This window comes from Panthera uncia (assembly GCF_023721935.1).
Source record: "Panthera uncia isolate 11264 chromosome B3 unlocalized genomic scaffold, Puncia_PCG_1.0 HiC_scaffold_1, whole genome shotgun sequence".
In the NCBI taxonomy this organism is placed as follows: Eukaryota; Metazoa; Chordata; class Mammalia; order Carnivora; family Felidae; genus Panthera; species Panthera uncia.
The window spans coordinates 7,638,157-7,661,873 of record NW_026057582.1 but is presented as its reverse complement, the minus strand read 5'-3'; the positions used below and the strand labels follow the sequence as shown (position 1 = coordinate 7,661,873).

Sequence of the window (23,717 nt, the reverse complement as noted above, 5' to 3'; positions counted from 1 at the left end):
GGGACCTTGTAGAGTGGTGAAACTTGGGCCAGAGCAGCTCCAACCTGGGGAGGATACGTGGGAGCAGGAGACATGCCCAGCAGCACCTGGGGTCAGTGGGAAATTGTCAGCACAGTCTCTTCTCTTGAGTTCCCGAAAGGGCACGATGGCAGTTACATTGGCCATAGCTGTCACGGTGGGTTCAGTAGCATCCTCCCCAAAGATATGTCCACGTCTCAAGCCCTGTACCTGTGAGGATGACCTTATTTGAAAATGGGGTCTTTGCAAATGTAATCAAGTTAGAGATTTCGAGATCATCCTGGATTTAGGGTGGCCCTAGATCCAATGACTGGTGTCCTCAAAACAGAAGGGAGAGCGAGATTTTATACACACAGAGAAGGTGGTCATGAAGACAGAGGCAGAGACTGGGGTTATGCAGCCCACAAGCCAAGACATGTCTGGGGCACCAGGAGCTTATAGAGAGAGGCACGGAAGGATTCTCCTCTGAAGCCTCTGGAGGGAGCATGACCCTGCTGACACTTTGACTTTGGACTTCTGGCTATTAAGGCTGTGTGAGAATAAATGTCTCTTAAGTCACCAAGTTTGTGGTCACTGTGGCAGCCACAGGAAACTAAAACAGCTGACAATCTGTTCATGATAAAACAGGAACTTTATATAAGTTCTGTAGCGTTGGCTCAAACTGCCTTTCTGACTACAAAAGAAATTTCTTATCTCTGTCTTCCTCTTTCCCCCACCCCCCTCCGCCCAATCTCAGTCTCCCTCCAATCTCAGTCTCCCCCCAGTCTCAGCATGCCCAATCTTTATGTGCAGTCCCATTACCCATGGAGATTTTCCCTACTGAGCTGATTAATCAAAATACTGAGTCATTCATATGAAGCTTAGAAATTCCTGATCATGCTTAAAAATAGCAACAGATATGTACAAATAGACCTGGCTACCAACCAGAGTGATTATTGGTGATTTAATTCACTCCAGGATCATAAGGTGGTGTGTGAAATTGTATGACAGGAAGGCATTTTTAATCATATGTCTTCACTAATAAAAAATATATTAAGATATTACACACACACAAGCTTTGGTGAGTCGGCCATCCCCAACTACTCATTTATTCATTTAATAGATATTTATTGGACTGTTGTCAGTCATCGTGCAAGCCCTCTGCCCTTATGGACCTTCAGTCTAGTGCAAGAGATGCATAGCTCCGTGTGCAATGCCATCGGGTGTTGAATTTGGTGATGAGTGCTTTAGAGGAAGGATGTGGGGTGCTTGGGTTGAGGGTTGAGCATGTGGTTGAGGCTGAGGGCTTGAGTGTTACGGCTGGGCCCTCGGGTTTGAATCCCAGCCCTGCCTACACAAGCTACTGACATGGTGGGGCCTCCGATTCTTAGCTCCCAGGTCCTTGGACCTAGTCTTTCCTCCTAAGTCAGGGTCTTTGGTGGGTTTCGGCAGAGATAGCCCGATACGTTCGTCAAGCTCCTCCAACTTGGTAGGGCTCGAACTCCTGACTCAGCCTCCCTTGTGGTGGGCAGCAGCTGAAATTTCTGTCTGCTCTTTCAGCCTTCCAAACATTCCTCCCTTGGGCTTCTTGGAGTCTTGCTCATGGGGACGCAGTTCATTAAAGAGCCAAAGATTTCACCGGGTGGGGGTGGTAAACATTGATCTTCCTCTTCTTTCAAGGATCGAATCCCCTTCGGTTTCCACCCCCTTTCGGCCGCCATCCCACGGGAGGTTAGCGCGCTATAAACAATCCCACCATTACCAGCGGAACGGTCTGATTCCTTTTTTCAGTCTACACTCGCTCCTTCGGTTAGTTCCTCCATTCTCATATATAGACCCTCCTCATTTCTAACAAGCCAACTATGTGCTGATGACCCCCCCCCCAAGGGATTATCTGCAACCTCTGAAATCTGTGTGGATTTGGACAGAGACAGAGAGAAAAAGGCGTTGACGATTCAGAAGTTGGAGCCAGAGAAGTCCTAACAAAAGCACAGGAAAAAAAAAAAAGTTTTCAGAAAAGGAAACAGAAACTACGGCAGAGGTGTGTTGTAAGGTCCAAGAGGAGAAAGTGCCTTAAGAAGATGAGAAATGATGGGGGGGGGGGGGGGGGGGGGGGGACACCTGGGTGGCTCAGTGGGTTAAGTGTCCCACTTTGGCTTGGGTCCTGATCTCCTGGTTTGTGAGATCAAAGCCCCGCATGGGGCTCTGCACTAACAAGGTGGAGCCTGCTTGGGATTCTCTCTCTCTCTCTCTCTCTCTCTCTCTCTCTCTGTCCCTCCCCACTCTCAAAATAAATAAATTTAAAAAAAGATGAGAGTGATGAGAGTGTATATTACTGTAAGGAGGCCCTGGGCAATGGTCATTGTAATTATTAACGTGTTCATTGGTGCCCATCGTGACAATGCTTTTGGTAGCATGAAGGAGGCTGGAGGGGATCCGAGAGAGGGCCAGGCAGGAGCTGAAGGAACAAAGACATAGATGCAGAGAGAGGGCCACGGCCAAGGAAGGTGTAGTCCATGGACTGTCACAAGACAAGGGTACCTTTTTGCAGTTTCTAAAAGCACCGAGCCTCTTTCATTCTTCCGGGCCTTTGCCTACGCCTTTCCCTCTGCCAGGAATGCCCTTCCCATCCCTGTCTGCTTAATTCACATCCACTCTTCCTTCGGAACTTCACTCGAGGGCCCAGCCTCACCTACCGGTCCACTCCCCCTGCTAGAGTAGATATCGCTCCTCATTTATTCATTCATTCATTCCTTCGCCCATTCATTCATTCATTCATTCATTCATTCATTCATTTTTATTCTCCTTTATCTCCTCCTGCTTACCTCTGGTCACAGCTATTGGAGTTCAGGACTCCAGTGAACTAACCCCCATCTCCTTTCCTCTGAAATAAATTGAAATGTAGACATAGAATCCGACGAGTATCAGAATGCCACCTCTACAAGTGGTAAAGCTTCACCGGAGAATGTGGCTTCACCTGTGGACTTGTGGACTTCCTTGAGACTCTGGCCCCTAATCTAAACCTTAGAGCACCCCTCCCCCCGCCCCAAGTCGAGCCATAAGCAGCCAGATGCAACGATATTCTCTGCCCCACGCCTGTGAGCCTCCACAGAGAGGCGTGTGCTTCCAGACCCAAGTCAGGAAGGCAGAACCCGTAGGGACTCGAGCTTTCTTACCTCTTGGAGGCAGGAGCAGGCAGATCGGAGAGGAAGGCCCTCCGCGCCATGCCTTAGTTCCCTCTCACAGGCTACCCATCTGACAAGTCACTCCTTATTTGGGGGGAGTGAGTGGAGAGGGCTGAAATTCCTTTCTAATGCTGCTTTCCCTGGGTCACAGGATGGAATTTTCCTCGTGGGAACTTGAGGGGGGGAACAGCAATCCCCTCTCATAATGTAGCCATCACTGTCCTGTGACTGTCGCTTTGTGTCCATCTGCCCCAGCAGAGCGTGGCCTCTTAGAGACAGCAGTGTTGTCTCGTCTCCCCATCCCCCCATCCTGAGAACGAGCACTGCGCCTAGGGCATCGTAGGTGCTCAGTAAACCTTTGTACAACGGTGCACGTATAATGTGTGGGTTAAAGAGGTAGGTTTCTCAAAACATCCACTGCAAGTGGGTGCAATGTGTCTCAAATCCTCTTAAAGCTGCTTGACAAAGTTTTAAAACACCTGAGGCCTGTTGCTCTGCCCACCTAAGACCAATGACAGTCGGGGGAAAGAAGGATCAAGTTCGCAAATTATCCTTTGGTGCGTATTTTAATTCCCAAAGCTAAATGCTGCCTGAGTTAAATCATGCCTTCTGCCTCCATTGCAGGTGTTAACCTGTGAAAATCCTGGCTGAGCTCAGCTCCCTGGTGTGAAATGCAAATCCTGGGGACATTCAAACATACTGGTGAATTGCAGCCCGAGTTCCTTTTACCGACGGTCACGAATGGCGTGCGCTCAAGCCACATCCACAGAGGCAACACAGCAATTGGCTCGTTTGCTTGAAGTGAGTGTAATCCATCAACTTGCTGGTTATTCATTCTGTCTCACGGCATTAGCCGGAGCCATTTATGCAGAAATAGAGAAGGAAGGACGTCCACTTATCTAGTTTTAGTGGGCAGTGTGGGGCTATCATAGCTCTGGGGTCAGACCGTCCTGAGCAGGAAGCCCCATTCTGTTACTAACTAGCCACAACCGCAGTCCAAGGTTCTGTTTCTCACGTGCTGGGTAATGTAATTGGACCTGCCCTTCCGGTTGGTAAAAAGGATTAAATAGGTCAATACCCTCTCGAAGCCTCCTCTAACACACGTGCAGCGTATGTCCGTTCGTGTCCCCTTCTGCTGTGTTCCTGGCATCGTGTCAATCTAGCATCTAGCTTGCCTCGAAAGCACACATCTGGCAGCTTCTCTCCATCAGTCCACACTTTTGGCCTCGCAGAAGTTTCCCTCCAAACAGGGTGACGGAAGAAGAAAGGGCGCCTGGCCTGGCGCACAGCCGGGTGGCCGCACCTGTGGGTGCCCGGCGGAGATGGCCCTCGGGAGCGGGCAGGGGGAGCGGACCGGCGGGGTGGGATGGCCCCACGTGCACAGCCGCACAGGTCTGAAGCTCCAGGCTTTGGTCACATATGCCTGAGGTGCCCTAACAGAACACCGCAGACCGACTGCAACAGAAGATGTGTATTTTCTCGCAAAGTCCAAAGGCAAAGTGGTGGCAAGACTGCTTTCTTCTGAGGCCTGTCTCCTGGGCTTGGAGGTGACCCATTCTCCCCATGACCTCACTTGGTTGTCCCTCTGTGCTTGTCTGCCTCCTGATCTCCTCTTCTTATAAGGACACCAGTCATATTGGGTCAGGGCCCACCCATATGACCTCATTTTAACTTAATCACCTCTTTAAAGACCTATCTTTAAATACAGAGGCATATTCTGAGACACAGGGGTTAAGACTTGCACATATGAACTTTGGGGAGACACCATTCTGCCCGTAGCACTGTGGAAGCAGTGGCCAAGGCCCAGGTAGCAGCCCAGAGTCTGGGAGACAAGGCAAGACCCTCTGCCCTGGGGCACAGCAGATGTGTCCCACGTGGGGTTCTAGCCCGCGTGGGGTTCTGTCTGGGATCGGTCTTGGAAGAGACAGGACACACACAGTGCGCTTCTCAGGGACACCTTGGCACCTCAGCCTTTCGCCTCCCTCTTCCTTCTCCCCTTCCTCCGCCCTTAGTGTTGCTCTGCTGAAACTTCCCTGTGCTCCGGCCTTACCTCCAAGGCCTTGACCTTGGACACTTAAGCCCAACCTTTTGAAACTCACAAATCTTCTCTGAATTATATCGCTTCTGCCAGGAATTTCAAAAGTATATTTTAAAATTAAAAAGCTGAGAAGACGCCTGGGTGGCTCAGTCAGTTAAGTGTCCAACTTCAGCTCAGGTCACGATCTCACGGTTCGTGTGTTCGAGCCCCGCATCGGGCTCTGTGCTGGCAGCTCAGAGCCTGGAGCCTGCTTCAGATTCTGTGTCTCCCTCTCTCTCTGCCCCTGCCTCACTCATGCTGTGGGTAACAAACATTAAAATGAATTTAAAAAATTAAATTAAAAGCTGAGAATTGCCCTCTCTGTTCTCCGGGCTCTCTTCCTTGTGGCTTTCTTTCTCTGAGGCACAGGACTGGAGTGTCCTTATTGCCTGAGCTGGGGAGAAACCACAGGGTATAGAGAAATTGATGGGAGGAGAGGAGGGTAAAGGAATTCATATAACAAAATGTAGCCCATTGCACTCTGTCTTCTCAAGGAGCCCTGGCCCACTCAGAGTTCTCCTGTAGCTGACCTTGACACTTATCTCGATGACCAGATCCCAGATTTCTGACAGTCAGGGGCCATCTGCCAGTCTACACTGTGAAATCCCACATTCCCTTTGACATACAGGAAGAGTGTAATCATAGACATTGTACAGCTGAATTCAAATCTGCCTCCACCACTTACTGGCTGTGTGACTTTGGGCAAGTTGCCCAAGTTTTCCAAGACTCAATTTCCTTGCCTGTAAAGTAGGCTAATAATGGCACCTACCTCACAGAAGGTAGTCCTGGTAAGACCAAATGAGATGTAGATATAATGTACTTAGGACCATGTCTGACACCCAGTAACTGCTAAGATATTTCAGGTATTATTATTGAAAAATGTTTGCCTATAGATTAATTGACAGGCTATGGGTTTGGTTAAAGCAAGGTGGTGGTGATGGCGATGATGTGTGGAAAAATGGGAAAAATGCCTTCTCCACGCTGTGATTATATTGGGCAACAAGTCTCTCCAATTCTCTTGTGATAGAACGGTTTTGTTTTGCTCAGAGCCCCTTTGAGCCTCCTAACAATGCTCACATATAATGCTTTTCGTCCCGGAATCTTGGACATAGTAAACACAATATGAGTTGGAGGGTTGAAAAGAAAACCAACAGTTTGCTTTTGTTTTGGAAGACCCCTCCTTCCTTTTCTAGTCTGCAACCTGGCAAACGGATGTGAACATGTATATGTATTTGACCTGAGTCTATGGCTAGCCACTGGCAATCAATGATTGCAGCTGCTTGTAGCTGGGCTCCTGGAGGTGGAGCGATGTGAGAAGTGGACCTCATGATGCTTAGAGGGAAGGAAGTAAGAGAGGGATGAACAGAAGGAGGAAACCAACTTTTACTGAGTGGTCAAGGGGGCAAGAATTTTGTACACACTGTCTCACTTAACTACCAGCAGTTACAGGTGAGGGAAGAGGCTCAGTGAGGTGAATAATTTCTACAAGGTCACACAGCAATTAAGTGGCAGAGGGAGGTCCCAAACTCGGGTCTGTCTCATTCACAAAACCCATGCTGCTATCGTATTACTACACCGTTCTCTCTTTCTCTAAGGACATTTGTCTCCACTTCCAAGAAGTGTGGAGTAGGACAAAGGAGGAATGCTCATGCCCCTGGGAGCTTGGGAGTGTCAGATCCAGTGTGCAATGTGGGAAGTGCAGTGAACAGGAGAGATCATCTGGAGAGAAGTTCTAATGAAGCAAGTACCAGGTACCCTGGAACTTATTGAAATCCACCAATCGTAACGTACCCCATCATTTTCTGTGCTACTGATAAAGAAAGAATGAAATCACTGCCAATCACAATTGGCATTGATTGCAAGACATGCCCTGGTTTTAGCGACATTAAAGTGTGAAAAGCTTGCATGTCAAAATCGATACAAGATGTCATTTATCAGAGCCAGCTCCTGCCCTGGATTAAAGTTTAACACAGGACACAATAACCATTCCAGGTATCTTAAGCACAAAGGGATTTAATACAGGGAGTTAGTGCTTTATAAACTCGCTGAAGGGCGGGTTCCAGTTCTAGCTGGAACTCTGCAGAACTGCCTTGCCAGAGAAGCTGTTTGCTCTGCCACAGTCAAAAAAGGGGAAGGGTGAGGAGGCTGCCAACTAGGACTTGTGAGTTAAGATAATGCTGTGACAGTTCTAGCCAATTGATGGTATACTCATGGGTAGGGGTTATTGCAGAGAAAGGATACAGATTAAAATTGCCAAGGGAACAAGCAGAGCCCAGGAGGATTCCAAATGTAGAGCTTCTGTGGTCCTCCTCCCGTAAGGTTTAGGACAGTGTTACTTCCCAGTATCCATGTGACAATACCGTCAGGATTCCCACCCAGACACCCAAGCTTCAGTGTCCAGAGTTCTTAGTGGGGCTCTACCACAAAGGTGCGATTGATTGCCCACATGGCTGATCTCAGTCTCTAGTCCCTCTGGAGGCTGACTGATTCAGTGTGACCCAAAGCACCCACCAGAAATCGCATTGTTGGTTCTTCTGGCATGGCCAATCCCCACCCTAAATCTTATTGTTGGACCATCTGGTGACCCAAGGCTCCCAGGCAAATAGAGACACTCCAATCAAGCATGACATTTCAAGATCTTAGAAATCACCTCCCCCAAACCCAGGTGAAGGTCCTAATTCTTTTTGGGCAAGGTTAGATTCTCTACTACACAAACTCACAACTGTACCTGCCACCCAGGGATCAGGAAGCTGCTTCTGCCACCAGATCGGCTGCCTTCTGACAGTTATGAAATAAGGCACATGGCATTGGAACACTGTGGCAAAAAATCCTAAGACTCCATGACTGTGTTGATGCCTCACTTCTGCTCTCCAAATTCCTTGAGGAATCTCACTGGTGGAGCCTCATTTACGTGTAGAGTCCTCAGGGTGTTTGGGAAATGCAGGTTTTAGATTTGCAGCCTCTGCAGTAGGAAGGGGGAGTGGAAGATGGTAGAAATGTGTGCTGAGTGTCAGTAGATAATATCTGCCACTCATCTCAAGTAGGCAGAGAGCAACCTATCCACCAGCATCTTCGGCTGAGAGCATTTCACCAGCACGCTGCAAAACAATGCAGTCATTCTTGGAGGTGCACACATTAAATTTTATTGTACCATTAATCTCTCAAAACTCGGGGAAGAAAAACAGCAATGGCATCTTGAAAACCAGCTCAGGGGATAGAAACACATGAAATGATGAACGGTTGGTGCACTGCATGGGGAGTGGTTAAACATTCCATCTTCTGAGTTGGTTGAAACCTTGGCTTACAGTCCAGCTGCATCACTTACTAGCTGTGTGACTTTGAGCCAGTTCCTTGCCTTCTCTGAGCTTTAGTTTCCTTGTCTCTGCAGTGGGGGAAAGGGTGTATAATACTAACCTAAAAGATTGTGAAGATTTCTTGAAGTTTTGTTTGTAAAGGATTAGCACAATTCCTGGAAAATGCTTAAAACAATGAAGGGAAGCTGTTGCCACCACCTCCGTCATCACCACCACCACCATCGGCATCACCATCATCTTCATCATCATCATCTTCATCATTATCACCACCACCATCATCATCATCACCTTCATCATTATCACCACCATCATCTTCATCATCATCATCATCTGCATCATTATCACCACCATCATCTTCTTCATCATCATCACCATCTTCTTCAACATCTTCATCATCATCACTATCATCATCATCTTCATCATCATCATCATCTTCATCGTCATCACTGTCATCATCATCTTCATCATCATCATCACCATCTTCTTCTTCATCATCATCATCATCACCATCTTCTTCTTCATCATCATCATCATCACCATCATCATCTTCATCATCATCATCACCATCATCTTCATCTTCATCATCATCATCACCTTCATCTTCATCACCATCACTATCATCATCATCATCACCATCATCTTCATCATCATCATCACCACCATCGCCTTCGTCATCATCATCTTCATGATCATCATCACTATCATCATCTTCTTCATCATTATCATCACCATCATCATCATCTTCATCATCATCACCATCATCTTCATCATCATCACCATCATCTTCATCATCATCTTCATCATCATCATCACCGTAATCATCTTCATCTTCATCATCATTATCATCAATGTCATCATTTTCAAGATGAAGAAAAGAGGAAGGAGGAGACATTTTCCTAGGCCTTTAAAATTCCATCCACTTCTGACCTCAGAATAATCTATAATCATCAATCACTCAGTCATTACATCTAAAAGGACCTGTCTCTACTATTTTGGGACTCACCAGATTAGTTCAGTAGAGTAACTAGATCAATGTCTGTCCCCTTGTCTATGAAGCCTGGCAGAGCAACTTGCTCTTCTTTCTGTATTCTCACTGCACAGAGTACCCCTGTGCCACCAGTCAGCCCTTACATTGTTACATCGTCCACTATGAGTAGCTGTAATTGACAGCAGGCTGAGTATGGAATCAAAGAGTTCTATTAGTCACCAGCAGTGACCTTGAACAAATCACTTCATTTCTCTGGGGCTTTGTCTCCTCACCTGGACACTGGGGATCATATTATTCACCTCTCAGGGTTAGTGGGCGTAGTTTTCCCAGCACATAGTAAGTGCTCATAAAGATCATAGCTACTAGAATTTGTAGACATGTCTGGGTTCCCCACTAGATTATAAATTTAGTAAGGACACTGCCTGGCACATGGTAGATGCTCAAAAGTCCTTGCTGAAATGGAAACAATGGCTCTGGGCACCTGGGATGAAATAAGGCATCAAAACCAGGGGCAAGGTAGTCAGAAGACTGTTGTACACATTCTACTATTCCCTACTCTCCCTTTTTCTTCCTCCCAGGAGGTAATATTTCCTTGGATTGTTGTTAGGTTGCCTACATTGAGTAATGACACCCTAGCAGCTTTGTTCTAGCTAGATCAAAGCCCTCTTAGACATTACCTTGTCTCCTTCCCAACAGCCTAAGAAGGCAGAGAACTGGTTGGTCCAGGGTGATTATTCCCATTCTGTGGATGCAAACAACAAGGACTAGGACTCATGAATTGACTGATGAGCAGAACCAGCAACTGCTGGGCAGCCTGCCAGGGCAATGTTGCCTCTTGGTGATTATTATATTTGTTTGAACTTCACAGACCTTTTCCACCATGGTGTAGCCAATACCAACATTTTCTGTATTCCTCCAAGTGCCCTATTCTATTGTTACTGTGCCTTTGTGCTAGGGTTACCAGAGCTGGGGGGGGGGGCTCCTGGAAGTAAAAAAGGGCAATCTTGGGCCTGACTATCTGGCAAATCAATACTGATCCAATGCATAGATTTTTGGCTGGTCTGCCCTTGCTAGAAAGTTGGAAAATTTTTATTCATTGAGCTGAACCCGCTCATGGGTCACCCTGCTTTATCTGTGATGTTCTGCTAGCCAGGAATCCCATTAGCTGACTATGATAGCCTCTTGTACTCTACTCCTGAACTGAAAATATTTCTTTATTAGAAGTTTCCTAATGTTCTGGGCCTATGCATAAAGGGGCAGTCAAAACAGCACTTAGTAGATTCAGGGGGCCTGGAATAAGTTAAACTCTTTGAGATATTTTTTTCTTCGTTAAGAATTGAAATAATGTATGTGAAAAAGCACAGTGCCTAATACATGATAGAGGCTTCTTAAGCATTAATTAAACCAGAATCCCCAGAGTTCCCAGAGGTTAGCTTATTTATTCCCTGACTCAGAGTAAGTGCTCAGTAAACATTTGTTTGCACTGTAGGTGTTTTTGCATATATGGCAGGGCTATATTCATGGACCTTTCCTGTCTAGTTCAATTCTTTTTAAAATCTTTTAAAAAATATTTATTTATGTTTTGGGGAGAGCACAAGTGGGAGAGGAGGAGCAGACAGAGGGGGATAGAAGATCTGGAGTGGGACCTGTGCTGACAGGTGGACAGTTGTAAGCCCGATGTAGGGCTCGAACTCATGAACTGTGAAAACATGACCTGAGCTGAAGTCAGATGCTCAACAGACTGAGCCACCCAGGTGCCCCCTCTCTACTTCAGTTCTTAAGTTTTAAAACCTGGTCATAGCAATTTCTCACTGGTCAACTTTCTACACATCCCTTATCTTTTTTTTTTTTTTTATTTTTTTGTTTTATTTTATATTTGAGAGAGAGAGAGAGAGAGAGAGAGAGAGAGAGAGAGAGAGAAAGCACAAGCAAGGGAGGTGCAGAGAGACGGAGACAGAATCTGAAGCAGGCTCCAGGCTCCGAGCTGTCAGCACAGAGCCTGACGCGGGGCTTGAACTCACGAACCACGAGATCATCACCTGAACCTAAGTCCGATGTTTAATTGGTTGAGCCACCCAGGCACCCCTGATCTTGATACCAAGCTATCAACTCATCAAAATTCGTTGAGAGTCTCCTATGTCCCAGGGGTGTATTCCCATCTACAACATTTCACAGAGACATGCTGTCTCTGTGACGGCAGCTTGGACTGGTCTCCTGCCATGCTCTCCATTGGTAGGACATCTCAGCATGTGTGGACGGTGTGGGAGGTTTGGCAAGTGCCTTGGAACACAGCTACATTTAAGTAGCATTTAACAGTAAGCCACCCAACTGAGGGTGATGTAACCATGAGCTCAAGAATAAATATATTCCATTCTCACCTTGGAATGCTCCATGCACTGCTGCTGACTTAATTGTGCTTTAAGGCCAGCCGATTGTCAACCCAGTAGGGACAGTTCTTCCATACACGTATAGTAAGGTTGGGGAAACACAGTCACCATGTGACAGTTAAATCCTGTTCCAAGTCCTCTTTGTGCACGTGTGAGTGTGCGTGCCTGTGTGTGTGCAGAGTGTCTTTTTCTCAATGGATTCTGGACACGTCTTGCTGGCGAATTCCACACCCATGAGACGTGTGAATCATGAGACCTCTTTGCTGACAAATGTTCATCGTGGTGTTATTATTTGCAGATCTGAGGCACAAAGGGAAGGAGCTATCTTTGCAAGTTGGAGGGGAGGGCCAGAGAGCGGTGACCTTCGGCTGAGGGACCCAGTTTACTGGAGGTGACCTTGCCAAGAAGGATCCAGGGGAATGCCTATCTTCACCAACGACCCTCGTCACCAATACCCGTCTGCCTATGGCTTTGGTGATTTTGAGCTAGAACATTGTTTCAGTGGCAGTAAGCTTACAGCCCCAGGGGTGATGGAGGCTTAGACAATTTACTGTGAATACAAAGGAAACCATGGCATAAGAGAATTATAGAGGAGAAGCTACAGAGGTTGGGTAGACATTGAAGTAGGCTTTGAAAGATAGGATTTAGATGTATGACAATCAGTGGGCAGAATAATATTAATACTATCTACTATTTACTGAGCACCTACTGTGTGAAAAGCACTGTCTATGGATTATTTTATTTAATCCCGACAAACAGCTCGCAAGACTCACAGGGGTTATAACTTGCCTTAGGTCACAAATCTACAAAGTGAAAGAGCTAGGGTTTGCACTCCGGGCTGTTTGCTCTCAGACCCAGGCCAGAGTACACTGAACCACGCTGCCAGGGGACCAGTCTTCCTGGGTGGTGGCGCAGAAGGTGGCAGAAGGCAAGCGCCAGGAGGCAGAGGAGACCCACTGCTAACGGGACTACAGGGCTTCTTTTACATCCAACCCTTTGTCAACACACTTATTTAATAAACAAGTTACTGCGAACAGTGCGAACAATATTTATTTCGGTTTCAACAACACCGAAGAGCACATCATCCGATCAGGACCGACTCGAACGCAGGAAACCACCCTTCCCGGAAGCCCAGGAGGGCAGAAGGACCCGGATCGCACAGTGCCTGGGAAAGACTTCATTTCCCAGCATGCAGCGGGAGGGCCGGCCCACAGCTCCCGGCATGCCTGGGGAGGCGGTGCGGGCCACCGCGGGCTCCGCCCTGCTCCGCGGCTGCCCCGCCTCTGCCGCTCGCCCCGAGCCAATGGGAAGGCTGCATACTGCAGGGTGTGACGGGGCCGGCGCCGCAGAGGAGTTGCAAGTCGGCGAAAGCGGCGGGAAGTTCGTACAGTGCAGAAGGCAACGCGTCTACGGCTCGGGGTAGGGAGGCCGCGGGCCGCGAGCGCCGGCGCCGAGTGGGGGGCCGCGGAGGGGCGGTCGGGGGCCGGGCCGGCGCGGGGCGGCCGGGCAGCCGTGACCTCGGGCGGCGCCGCGCGGGCGTCCCTTCCTGCCTGCCTCCCTCAGGCCCAGCCGCCGCCGGGGTTTCCTGCACCTGCCAAGCCGGCCCCCCAGGCCTAGCGGCACGTTCTCGCGCGGCCGGACGTGCCTCGCGCCCTGGGGCGCTCCGGGCCCGGTGTCAGGGCCGGGGGTCGCGTGCTAGCAAGGACCGACGAGGTCCTTCTGGCATCGTGAAGTTCACATTCTGGAGAGGAAACACCGAATAAAAAGCAGACACTACAGTTTGCAGACCTTGAAAAGTTCCTTTGAAACGAGGACAGGCGATTGTAGTAGGCCAGAGGGATGGGGGTGAGGGAGGGCATCCAGAGGAGGTGACGTTTGATTTAGGAACTGAGAGTGGAGAAGGAGACTGCCGCCCGCCAGGATAGCACTCCAGGCCCGGGAAACTTAGGGTGGGGGGCTGTCCCCTTACTAATCTGTCCGTGTCCGGGTGAGGCCCGGTAAGAGCTTGCCCTGGAGGGCATGGTGCAAGGCGGTGGACTCCCTGGGTCGTTTTGTAAGGGATCTTCGTATTCCTCTGACAGTTCCTTCTCTGTTCTCTGTCCCTGGACGCCACAGTGACACCCTTTACTGATGCAACTTTATTCGAGGCAGCGAATAGTTTTTCCCAGCGCCGAAATAGTTTGTGGCTCTGGTCTCTAACCTCTTCGGTGATGTAGGTGATTCGACGAACAGCTGCAGAGTCACTGGGTTGGGAGCCCGAGAGAGGGGGACGCTCGATTCCTGTTGAGACCATCCATGTTTCTAACTTCTTTTCTGTCGAGTCACTCGTTACTGTTTTTCTGTGTATCGACTCTTCCTTTCCCTCCCCCACCTCCCTTTCTTGGAACAATTTGGGAATACCACCCCCGTAGAGGTGGCAGTTTTGGGGAACTGTTTAAGAGCCTCATTAATGCTTTTTCTTTCCTCTCCCTCCCTCCCTTCTTCCTCTCCCTCCTTCCCTGCTTCCTTCTCTGTTTCTTTCTAACTGGAATTGCCTGTCTGTTGAGTCTGAATTCACAAGAGGGGGGAAAAATGTCACCATTTATTTTTCGGAGATCAGAATCGAGACACCTTTTAATGACCCGCTGAGCAGGTCTTTGGGGAGAATGTAGCCTACAATTTTGAAGCCATTTCAGAGGGAAGCAAGGGTTCTTTACACAATCATTTTAGATTATGCTGTTGAAAATGATATGTAGTAATTAGAGTTAAATTTCTGGGTAGATAAGGTTATGTTCATTTACCCATAGAAGGGAATGTAACTTAAGTAGTCATTTAATAATAGCTTTCTCTGCTGAAACGACCCCAGATGGTATTCACTGTGCACCTACCTCAACATTGCTGATCTGATTGTGTTTTTGTTTTTTATTTAAAAAAAAATGTTTTTTTTTTAACATTTATTTATTTTTGAGACAGAGAGAGACAGAGCATGAACGGGGGAGGGGCAGAGAGAGAGGGAGACACAGAATCAGAAGCAGGCTCCAGGCTACGAGCTGTCAGCCCAGAGCCCGATGCGGGGCTCGAACTCACAGACTGCGAGATCGTGACCTGAGCCGAAGTCGGACGCTCAACCGACTGAGCCACCCAGGCGCCCCTGATTGTGTTTTTAAACAGTAAAGCAACTTGAATTTAATAACAAAAAAAACTGGTGTTAGGTATCACTGTAAATTTAGTACTAATATCTAGTACAGATGCTAGGTTTATAGTGTAATGGCTTCTTCTTATGTTTTGTACCGCAAAAATTATGAGAGGGTGTATGTTAAACAAATGCGGTAATGGAGTAGTGTGTCAAACATAGAACCTGGCATATAGTAGGCTAGTAAGTGCCCAGGAAGTGGTTCTATGGAAAGCTTAGGCTAAGTTTTATTCCAGGATGCAAGTGTATATATAAGAACAGCAGTGCGTTCAAAATGTTGACAGACCCTAAAATTTGTTAAATAGTTCCCCCCCCCCTTTTTTTTTGTAGTTGAGAACTAATGTGAGATAATAGTAAATATGTAAGTGAATGTCTTACATGTCTGGAAAAGAAAAAAATAAGATTTTTATTTTGGCAACTATATATTTTTGCCTTGACGTTCTCCCAAATAAGATGCAGTGTACAACGAATAGAATTTTGATTTGCAAAATGAAATTTTGAAAGGATTTTTGATTTGAGAAAGAAAACTTCCTGGAAATGAAGCAAAGCTTTAACATTTACCTTCTATCAAATGCAGGATGAGTCCTGAATTTATGCGGATGTGCAGATGCTGGTATCTCCATGGATCAGGCAGCTAACCTAAGGGGAATTAAGTGCTGCCTCTGTGTGTGTGGGTGAGGCTTTCGTGAAGATCGGTCTTGATGGGTTATGAGAATGGGTTGGTAACTGAATAGGACTGGAGGACGTTTTCCGGGCTGGTAGGCTATTTTCTGTGTTTGCCGAGGTTATTTTTCAGGGCGAACGGAGACGGACTCCTTTATTCACAGGATACCGCGCCTGACTTGTAGATGTCAGGAACTGTGCCAGGGACAGTGTGTTCTTGCAGTTGTGGTGTCTGTAGATAAAATTCAGAAAAGACGGAATTTTTTTTTTTTTTAAGTAATTTTTTTTTTTTTTTTAACGTTTTATTTATTTTTTGAGACAGAGAGAGACAGAGCATGAACGGGGGAGGGTCAGAGAGAGGGAGACACAGAATCTGAAGCAGGCTCCAGGCTCTGAGCTGTCAGCACAGAGCCCGACGCGGGGCTCGAACTCACGGACCGCGAGATCGTGACCTGAGCCGAAGTCGGACGCTTAACCGACTGAGCCACCCAGGCGCCCCAAGACGGAATTTTTAATAAGGGCATAAGATTAATTTGGAAAGGCGATAGAATCCTGACAGAGTAGGTAGGATATGTTTGTAGTCTAGGATGCGTTTGGCCCCTTTGACCGAAATTCCTGAGAATGTGTTCCTACTTGGCCTTGTAAGCGAAGAGGGCTGTGCTCTTTAACCTTTCCCCACTTTGGCTCCTGAATACTCTCAAATACCTGGCATTTTGAAGTTGCTGTTTTGGAGTCATTTCACGGCTTTTCTAATTGCTCCTGCCCCGCCTGTCCCGGGGTTGTCTCACATCTCTGCCCTCAAACCGAGCAGTCTGCTCCTCTTGTCCTGGGTGACCTGTGGGCAGCCCTTTCAGAAAGGAATGCTCTCTGGAGAGCCCAGAGAGGGCTTAGGTGTGCCCTTGCCTCCTACTAAGACTTCGATTTTTAATACTCCTCAATAAATACTAATGACAAGAATCTACCTTATAGTGGCATTCTCCAGTAGATTTATTAAGAATTTTATTAGCCACAGCATCTTGGTTAACTCGGAAAAACACAGTGTGAGTCATATTATTTCTTTAGTCTTCATGTAATACCTGACGTTTGATGATTCCTTGCAATAACTGCTGTCTCTCTGTGGGTTTCTGGCCCATTGGATGGGAACTGGTACTCTAGGATTTGAAAACTTGGATCCAGTGCAAACTGACCGATACTTAGGATGAACATTAAACATGCACACACAGGAAGATGCTATTGTCAATAAACTCATATACATTAAGAGGGATGTTGTAGTAGGCGGAGTCCTATAATTGCACGGTTATTAGCTGGAGATTTAGGAGTGCTCTGTCGTACACTTTTTAAACAAATAGCACACTTTATTGGAAGGACACATTTTCTTATGGACCTCACTATCCTGTTGGTCCCACGAGGGACTGAGGAACTGGAAAGTCGTTAGGAACAAGGGCAGCACCCCTCTTCCCCACTCTTGGGGGTGTTCTGGTTCTTTCTGTGCATTTATTTCATCTCTTTGCAGACCGGCTGTCGTGCTGCTGTTTGCATGTGGATGCCTGGTCCACAGCTAACTCCTTGTTTCAAGAACCCAAAAGAGACTCCATTATCCATTTAACTGTCAGTTATACTTAAAATTTTTAAAAATCAGGAAGTTAGAAATCTTCTAGCCAAGATAACTACAGCTTTATTTCAGATTAAGTGCTTTCTCCAGTTTTGCCAAGTAACAGCTGAACAAATGCCCTTGTTTGATGATACTGTGTATAAAATGCACTGTGATCACATATCACAATACTGAGAGCTGGAAAGTGTTGTTAAACCTTTAGTTTCCGTAAGCTATGTCTGGAATCCATAGAAACAGAAACTTTTATTGTTGGCATTATTGCATTTTTTCACTTCTTTTGCAGTTTACTATATAATAAGGCAACAGAGATATCAACAAAGAGATCATATCTAAGTATAAATTCTTTATTAGAGATCATAATAAAAAGTCTTTGGGAATCCAGGTAAACGTTTTAAAAACTAGTTTCTTAAAAACTAAGCTCAGGTTTAACATTTAAGAGGCTTAATCTTACTGGTTTTTCAGGCCTTCAGAAAACTTTTGTTTTAATTTTTTACAGTTTGTTTCTTTTGAGAGAAAGAGAGAGAGAGAGCATGCACATGAGTGAGTTGGGGACGGGCAGAGAGAGAGAGAGACTCCCAAGCAGGCTCTGCGGCATTGGTAGCGTGAAGCCTGATGCTGGGCTCGAACTCGCGAACTGTGAGGTCATGACCTGAGCCGAAGTCAGATGCCCAACAGACTGAGCCACCCACATGCCCCTGTTATTTTTATCTTAGGAGCACGAGCAGTGGAGACGGGTAAGGGGAGAGAGATGCTCAGCACGGGGCCTCAGGTGGGGCTTAATCCCACAACCCAGGGATCATAACCTGAGCCAAACTGCTCAATCGACTGAGCCACTCAGGTACTCCTGTTTCGGCAGTTTCTTAAAGAGCTAAATGGACGCTTAACAGTTGTACTCTTGGGCATATATGAAAACGTATTCATACAAAGACCTGTACATGAATGTTCGTTAACAGCCTTGTTTGTAATAGCCCCAGCCCGAAAACAACCCCATCCATCTTCAGTGGGTAAATATGGTTAAATAAAATGTGGTCTAGCCATATAATGGAACACCACTCATAATAAGGAGGAACAAGATTATCTACATGTAACAATTTGGGTGGGGCTTATGGGCCTGGTACTGAGTGAAAAAAGCCAATCTCAAAGGTCTGTGTGAGGGTATGAAGTTGTTTCTATAGCATTCTTGAAATGATAAAATTGTAGAAATGGGGACCGGATCAGTGTCTGTGGGGTTAGGGCGGGGGCGGGGGTGGTGTAACTACAAAGGGGTAGGACAGAGGAGTTTCTATGTAGTGACAATTCTGTTTCCTGATGGTTGCACAAATCTTTACAAATGATAAGATGTTCTAGGACTATGCGTACATGCGTAAAAAGGCTGTAAAAACTGAAATTTGAATAAGTAGCTTGATTACTAACATGGTATTGATGGTAAACCAATAATATGGCATTAATATGGTAAATTTCCTAGTTTTGATATAGTACTCTGCTTGTCTACCGTATGGGCTGGACCACATTTCATGTAACCGTTAACCCAGTGAAGGACACGTGGATTGTTTCTAGTGTTTGTCTTTGACACACAAAGCTGCTAGGAACATGCCTGTTCAGGTTTTCTTCTTTTCCTTGATTTGAGTATAGTTGACACACATTCGTTTCAGGTGTATCAAGGTGTGTAGCTCCCATCTGCGGATACATCTCTGTTACATTATTGACTGTATTCCTGACCCTGTGCCGTTTATTCCCGTGACTTACTCGTTCCATGGCCGGAAGCCTGTATTCACGTACAGGTTTTAGTGTGAATAGGAGTTTCTGTTCTTATAGGATAAGTGCCCAGGAGTGTGAACGTTGGGTCATGGGGTAAGTGTATGTTTCCCTTAAGAAACTGCCAAGGGCCCGTTTTCCATCGCTGTCGTCACTGTGGGAGGTGCGGCTACGCCACCTTCCCGCCAGCGTTTGGTGTTGGCAGTAGTTCTCATGTTAGCCGCGACAGTAGGTGTGCAGGAGGTATCTCGTCATGGCTTCGGTTTGCAGCTCCCTGGTGGCGAGTGGTGAACATTCTTCTCTCTTCTTTGGTGACTCGTCTGTTCCTACCTTTTGCCCATTTTGTGGCTGGATTGTGTATTTCCTTCTTGTTGAGTTCAGAGCGTCCTTTGTATATTCTGGATACAAGTGCTTTGCCAGATACGTGATTCGTAAACATATTCTCTCAGCCTGTGGCTTGTCTTTCCGTCTGTGACACTAGTGTCTTTTGTGGCCCCAAGGTCTTTAATTTGAGGAAGTCCAACTTACTGACATATGGATTGTGTTTTTGGTGTCATGCATGTGTCAGAACTCTATCTAATCCTAGGTCAGAAGGATACTTATAATTTTATGCCTTACGTTTAGATCTGTGATCCATTTTGGGTTAATTTCAGCACAGGATATGAAGTTTAGGTCTCGTATCTTTTCCTTTTGCCTGTGGATTTCCAACTTTTCCAAAACCGTTTTTTGAAAAGACTACCCTTGCTCAGTTGAATCATATTTTTACTTCATAAAAAATCAATTGGCCACACTGTAAGTTGCATATCAAAATGAAGGTAGGAAGTGAGTGAGCAATGAAGTGTGAAAATTAATACAGGTTTATGAAAGTATGATACGGCTTGAGTCTTGAAAAAAGTATGTATGGGGCTCCTGGGTGGCTCAGTCGGTTAAGTGTCCGACTTTGGCTCAGGTCATGATCTCATGGTTTGTGGGCTCGAGCCCCACGTCGGGCTCTGTGCTGACAGCTCAGAGCCCGGAGCCTGCTTCGGATTCTGCGTCTCCCTCTCTGCCCCTCCCCTGCTTGTACTCTGTCTCTCTCTGTCTCAAAAAACAAAAACAAAACATTAAAAAATTAAAAAAAAAAGTATGTATAGATTTGAGAGGAAGTGGGCACATGTTTTAGAGAATGGCATAAGCAAAGGCAAGTCCTAGAAAATTAAGAACTGGCTGTTTTAGGGAGCAGGCGTGTGAAGGGGAGGAGGAGGATAAAGTAAGGCTAGTTGCTTCAGGAGTGTGGAAAGCTCTTGGCTAGATTATAGAGTTCATAAACAGTTTCATATGCTGCTGCAGGTTCTTGAGCAGGAAAATTATATGATAGAAATGGCATTTGGAGAGGTTGTTGTAGGCCCTATGTAGCAGTGACAAGGTTTGCAGGATGAACAGGGTATAACCATGGCCCTTAACTTAGCGCTTCGTGTTACAGATGCCTACTGGAAAGCTCAAAAAATAGTGAAATGTCAGAATATTAAGTCCCTAGTATTTCCTAGAAGAATCATGGTAGATTTCAGACTTTTGCCGCTGTCTTCAGTGATGGACACAGAGAACTCTGCCGGACTTGCAAACTCTTAATGCTACTTTTAGTACACTTTACATGTGGGAAGAAGAGTAGTTTCTTTTCCTTTCTTTTCTTTTTTTAATGTTTATTTATTTATTTTGAGAGAGAGAGTGGAGGGGGGAAGGCACAGAGAGAGGGAGAGAGAGAATCCCAAGCAGGCTCTGCATTGTCAGCATAGGGCCCAAAGCGGTGCTCGAACCCACAGAGCGTAAGATCATGACGTGAGCGGAAATCAAGAATCAGATATGTAACTGACCGAGCGACCCAGGCGCCCCAAGAGGAGTAGTTTCTGTTGACTCATTGTTGATGTTTCTTATCAAGCTTAACGGTCCAAGACATGAGCAACTGAAATGTGAATGCATACGGAGTTAATAAATTGGTCCAATGAGGCAAGTTAAAGACACTGACTTTATTGTGGCACAGGAGAGACTCGGGTTTCTCAGTCAGTTGTCCCGATGCTTGTATGTGAAGAACTGTACAGAGAAGGAGGGCCAGCTCTCGAAAATTACTGAGCACCAACGAGGAACAGTGATTCCCACTGCAGCATTAGGGGTTAGGCTTGGGCCAGAATCTAATCTGGAAGAACTTCCAGACAAGAAGAGCATTAGGTGCTTCATGCAAGTGATGCAAACGATCTGTAAGGACGGAATAGGAACCTGCATGTACTTTGGGAACATCTTGCTTTAGTCAGGGGAAGTGCCAGGGATGGGCCATGAGTCATAATTTATTAACTTGTGACCTAAATTACTCAGTTTTTGTTTTCTTAGCACCCACTTCATTTCTTGATTTCTTTCTCTTAACAGATTCATACTCCCCCCCCCCCCCATCTGTGGGAATCTCTTGGTTTCTGCTTTCTTTTATATATTTAAAAGATTATCGTGGCTACTGATTAGACTTATGTCATTTAAAAAATAATCACCCAACAAATAGAACTTCTTTCATGTCAGACAGACTGCTAAATATCAATGCATTTCTGCTTTCTTACTTAGAACATGGCAAAAGCATGTCATTCCATTTTTTAAAACAAGGACTTCTTGAGCAAGGATTTTCTGCCTAAGAGATCACCATGACGTGTGTTAATCAAAGATTGGCAGCGTGAGAAGCTTTAGCCCAACTGTTTATTTGTCTTCAAAGTACCTTTCCTGTTTGATTGAATTTCTTTGGTCAGATTCTTTTCCACTAGTCTAGATCTTTTTCCCACTGAAATGTTGAGATTGACCAAGAATGTTTCATTTGTGATTGCAACCCTTCAGTATCATTACGGAGTTTTTTTTTTTTTTTTTTCCTTCTTCTTCTGCAGAAGAGCAGGCTCTTACAGTGCTATGCAAGCTGCCCATTTAAAACTATCATTGCTTGGCACCTATGCCCTAGTGACAGTTTGACCAACATGTGAGCAGGCACACTGCCATCCTGCCAGATGGGCGTGAGTGTAGGCAGCCAAGAAACCATGTATCTGCATCTAGTGTATTTGTTAAGGGCAGGATTCCCAGTCGGGGATGTTCAAACGTCTGTCCATCCTGAGCTTTCACGCCTATGGATAAAGGGATGTCATCATTAATTTCAGCTTCTGACTGAGATTCCATGGGTATATAAGAGCTTCTTGGCTCTTACAGAAGTAGGCAATTGGGGACAATCAGGATAATTGTTCTCTCCTTCATCACAGGACTACTTCAGATAATCCTTTCCTCTTTCTTCTAGGCAGCTAGGTTTGCAGTGAGTACAGACCTGATCAGATACTGTCCCAATTCTAGAATATGTGCTGCTCCATTTGTTTTGTGGAGTACAAAAGCTTTGAAAGTCGTTTAATGTTTGTACTTTGGACCACGATGTATGTAATAGAAGTCAGGTAGATAGATCTGAGTTCAAATATGACCACTGTGTGACATTAGGGCAGCCTAATTTTGCCATCACATCAAGTTAAATAATACCTATCTCAGGGTGGCTGTGAGAATGAACGGTGAGATGTGGATCTGAATTACTCGGTATAGTGTCTGGCCCCCAGTAAGTGCTCAGTAAGCGTTTATCGTCATCACTGCCATCATTGTTGCTTTAATATACTTGAGGGTATTTTTCTCTGGAGAATTATTGGAAACAGGACATCTTTTTTCAGCTCATCTCCCACCACTTTTGAAAGTCATGTATTGGGGGGCACCTGGGTGGCTCAGTCGGTTAAGCGTCTGCCTTCAGCTCAGGTCATGATCTCACAGTCTGTGAGTTCGAGCCCCCCCGTTGGACTCTGTGCTGACAGCTCAGAGCCTGGAGCCTGTTTCAGATTCTGTGTCTCCCTCTTTCTCTGACCCTCCCCCGTTCATGCTCTGTCTCTCTCTGTCTCAAAGATAAAATAAACATTAAAACAAAAAAAGAAAGAAAGTCATGTATTGGATATTAGCATATTGTCTGGTCTATAATAGAATGCTTCCAGTGACTGGGAACTCACTACCGCCTGAGCAGGTGGGACTAGTGACATTTTAGAGGGGTCATTCTTGGTTGGGAGAGGGGGTTCTCTGAATTGTAGGATGTTCACCAGCATCCCTGGCTATGAGGACAAAAATCATCCCAGGTTGAGAATCACTGCTCTAGAGACAGCCTATCCTGTTTTTAATAAAGTTTTGACTGTTAGCAAGTTTTTTCTTATATTGAATGGAAGTCGTCTTTATTATTTCTCCTACCCCATTTTCTGTCTTTTGGAGACACTTAGAACAAGCTGAGTCTCTGTTCTATATAATGTCCTCTGGAATACTCAAAGACGGTCATCGGTCTTCTTGACTTCATTAGCTATTCCTTATAAGGCATGATTTCATGTCCTTTTACCACATTGGTGGCTTTCCTTTGATTTAATTCCATTTTCAAGCTGTAGTGTTTAGGATTGAATTAGGATTTTAGTGCTTTGGAGGTAGCATTTTTCTTCCATAAGTATAGGGAAGAATAGTGCCTTTCTTCTTCTACATACTGTATTATTATCAGCTCTAATAG

General features: G+C 45.9%; 1 protein-coding gene across 4 annotated transcripts in view; it reads left to right on the top strand.

Annotated features, from left to right (window-relative positions):
• The first annotated feature begins 13,255 nt into the window (after nt 1–13,255).
• The window catches only part of VRK1 (VRK serine/threonine kinase 1), a 76,886-nt gene continuing 66,424 nt past the window's right edge, over nt 13,256–23,717 (top strand). The window contains exon 1 of one of the 4 annotated variants that reach the window (XM_049612190.1): nt 13,256–13,367. The gene's annotated coding sequence lies outside the window, so the exon portion shown is untranslated. The remainder of the gene's footprint in view (nt 13,368–23,717) is intronic. The other 3 variants (XM_049612189.1, XR_007453597.1, XM_049612191.1) reach the window with 3 other exon arrangements.